General features: G+C 42.4%; 1 long non-coding RNA gene across 1 annotated transcript; it reads right to left on the reverse strand.

The window, feature by feature from the left end:
• Positions 1-747: 747 nt before the first annotated feature.
• On the reverse strand, positions 748-2,629 carry LOC135821516 (uncharacterized). The gene is made up of 2 exons (XR_010554385.1): positions 2,031-2,629; positions 748-1,350 (listed from the first exon to the last, which is right to left on the reverse strand). It is a non-coding gene; the product is annotated as an uncharacterized LOC135821516 (long non-coding RNA).
• Between the last annotated feature and the right edge of the window lie 1,270 nt (positions 2,630-3,899).

Below are 3,899 nucleotides of genomic sequence, written 5' to 3' on the forward strand. Positions count from 1 at the left end.
CATGTAAACTAATTCATAAAATTCGTCTTGGTATTGCCCCAACTCATGTTTTATCCCAGTTAAAGGGAAACTGAACGCCACAAATAAGTATGGCTTATCCGAAGGAGAATTGGGCACTGATTCCGATGAGTTATGTCTCGAGCCGATCAGAGAAGAGGAACTGTGTCAAATTTCATAAATAACACCTCCCATATTTGGAAATTGGCCTTGATGACGTGCGTACTGCTTAGCTGTCACCATGCTGTGCATGTTCAGCAGTGTAATTGAATGGAAGAAAACATTTACTTTGGTGTTTTGCAGCTCTGTTTCGTTCCCTGACGGTAACCAAATCTAGATGTAGGAATCTGTTGAGCAGGAGAGGGACACATGTCTTCCCGAACGCTGTCCAGGCTCCAGTGGTGATGAAGAAGACACGATCATCAGCCCGAGATCGATCGTAGCGAATTGGAAAACTCATGGTGAATTTGCTTCCACTCCAAGGCAATGTCGAGGTATGAAGGGTGCTTGTACTGCCTTCCAAAGTGAAGAGGAGATGAACATGGCTTTGCATAGCTGTTGTTCTATGCCAACTTACCTACTCTTGCTGGTACCGTAGTGGCATATTGCAAATTTCGTGGACGAACAACTCTAGTCACTAGTGGCTAGTGAGCAACACTAACAGGTGAGATTTTTCAATTCGACAAAAAAAATTTTTGTTTGAGAACTGACAGTGGCAGTCATTAGACTCAGTAGGTGTCTCTCTGCTGCTTCTTTCCCTTCATCGGTAGGGTTGTGCTTGAAGTAAAAATAAATAGAAAATGTGGAACAAAAATCTGATCATGTAATTCGAATTTGAACTTCAAAGTATGTGTACATCAAATCACAAAAATGACTGTCAAGGTGGTGCTGTGCATTGAAAAAAACTGGGCGCTGGCAGCAATGGAAAGGGTAGAGACGAAACCAGTAATGCAGAGTATTCATAAGGTAGAGGGAGATGAAAACGGGAGAGGAGTAGTGAGCACTTCAGTTTGAAGTAGTGTCAATAGACAGCATCGTGTTGCATACGTTGTGAATATTGTGTGAATCTAATAATTGTCACGAAATTGATATCCAAAATGATTATCCCCTGAGTAGTATTATGGTGTTCTCCTGTGTTTACATGCAGAGCCTTGACGTTGCTGGACGAGCGACAATATAAATTACATAAACATGTAGCTCGTGATGTGGGATGACTGCCGTATCGCATTGCCAAAGCAAACCCATCCTGTGTCAGTGCAGCCATCCAGCAACTTGAACTCCCCGGACCAGATGCCGCTGCAGCTGAACACCATGCCGATGGAAAGCCAGGAGTTGATAGCGAAGCATTCTGGTCTGCACAGTACAAGGCAAAGAACAATTATGAATTATAATGCATTGTAATCTTTCCCACACTTCTTTGTAAAAACAAACAAACAGTGCCATTATCACAACACTTGATCAAGCATCTTGATGGAGGTATTTTCCATTGTGCTGGCTCAGCATCTGCACCAGGAAGACCATGTACGCTTACACGTATCTTGTGTGTGTGTGTCCGTGCGTGTGAGTTTGTGTATCTGTATGTGCACACGTGTGTGTGGGGGGGACGCACATGTGTATGGGTAGGAATGTGTGTGTGGGGGGGGGGGTATACGCACATGTGTATGGATGTGCGCGCTGCATGCGTGTGTCTGTGGGATGGGGTGGGGCTGCACGCACATGTGTACATGTGTGTGCGCAATACAGCATGTGTGTATGTGTTCGTTGAACACAGGGTGTACTCCTGATTACAAAAACTTCGTGATCATTGCGATTTCATGTGCTTTGAAGTTGAAATTCGCAATACATGTACTGATGCTTGATTAGATTTATGTTCCACATGTTCTATTTATTTTATTTTACTTCAAGCACTTGTACTATTCAAGCACAACCCTACCAATGAAGGGAAAGAAGCAGCAAAGACACCTACTGAGTCTAATGACTGCCACTGTCAGTTCTCAAACAAAAACAATTTTTGTCGAATTGAAAAATCTCACCTGTTAGTGTTGCTCACTAGCCACTAGTGACTAGAGTTGTTCGTCCACGAAATTTGCAATATGCCACTACGGTACCAGCAAGAGTAGGTAAGTTGGCATAGAACAACAGCTATGCAAAGCCATGTTCATCTCCTCTTCACTTTGGAAGGCAGTACAAGCACCCTTCATACCTCGACATTGCCTTGGAGTGGAAGCAAATTCACCATGAGTTTTCCAATTCGCTACGATCGATCTCGGGGTGATGATCGTGTCTTCTTCATCACCACTGCAGCCTGGACAGCCTTCGGGAAGACATGTGTCCCTCTCCTGCTCAACAGATTCCTACATCTAGATTTGGTTACCGTCAGGGAACGAAACAGAGCTGCAAAACACCAAAGTAAATGTTTTCTTCCATTCAATTACGCTGCTGAACATGCACAGCATGGTGACAGCTAAGCAGTACGCACGTCATCAAGGCCAATTTCCAAATATGGGAGGTGTTATTTATGAAATTTGACACAGTTCCTCTTCTCTGATCGGCTCGAGACATAGCTCATCGGAATCAGTGCCCCATTCTCCTTCGGATAAGCCATACTTATTTTTGGCGTTCAGTTTCCCTTTAAACTGGTTTCATCCGTGGTTGGCAATCACCCACTCTCTTAGCATTGGCCGGTGTTTCCACCGAGTCTTGAGATGCTGCAATAAATATAAATATAAATATACTCAATCTGCGATATAAATATATAAATATCAGTCCTCAGCTACCCGAAACTCTCTCTGCTTCCCTATCTCTCGCACAGCCACTCTTCTGAAGTCCCTCTATTTTTAGGTATATAGATATAGGTCGTTGCTGTCACGTGACCTCAAGACTTGCCAAAGACTTTCCACTTTTGCTACTTTACTTCGCTAGGTATTCACTTGTTCTGGGCTACTGTGTAATTCGTATCTCTTGAGTTTTCTTCTTTCTTTCTTCTGTATTAGGCCACACCAAGTTTTTTCATTGTTTCTCGTCACCGCGCGCGTACCTTTCTTGAGGATTGGACCAAAAAAAAATCTCGCGTCCCGGTGAACACGCATAAAAAGGCGTTGTAAAAGTACGCGCGGCGTCAAATCTGGAGTGCAGTGCTAGTGCACGAACCGAAGGACGACTTTTGCACCGTGTATGTACGCATACCGGTAGCTCAAGTACCACACCACCACACGACCTGGTCGTCTTCTTTGCTACACACAGTTCCGGTACAAGTCAAGACAGTGCATGACAGTGCACCGTTTTGGACTTCAGTTTTTGTTTTTCAAACCCTATTTTGTTTTTTTCCGCCCGCCCGCCTTCCTTTTGAGATTTTCAGGTGACGAGAAACAATGAAATAACTTGGTGTGGCCTTATACATGTATATCTAGTACTTTTCTTTTGTTGATTTTGGCCGTGGTTGGCTATCACCCCTCTCTCATTCAATATTGGCATTGCTGGCCACGAGATGATGATGCAATAATAATAATTATAATAAAGACAAATAATCTACGTGGAGATAATAATTTTAATACAGCTATGAATAGGATGAAGTAAATACAGAAAACAATAAATACATGTCGAACAAGTAACGTAGTTGCGTGATGTCTGCGGCCTTCATCCTATTCATAGCTATATTATAAAGACAAGAACATTATTTGTCTTATTGTATTATATCGTATTGCATGGAATATATTTTATGTCATAGGCTCAACAGGTCAATGTATTACTACAAAAAGGTCAGAAAATCCGAATATATGGAGATAAAAAAGGAAAAGAAGGAGCAACCCAAAAGTAGATGAAGTGAGAGAAAATAACAATCCCCAATAAATTCTGCAGTTACTTTGCCTAACTCATATTCAAACTGATTGAAACATTTTTGC

The sequence above is a fragment of the Sycon ciliatum genome, chromosome 7, assembly GCF_964019385.1.
Source record: "Sycon ciliatum chromosome 7, ocSycCili1.1, whole genome shotgun sequence".
In the NCBI taxonomy this organism is placed as follows: domain Eukaryota; kingdom Metazoa; phylum Porifera; class Calcarea; order Leucosolenida; family Sycettidae; genus Sycon; species Sycon ciliatum.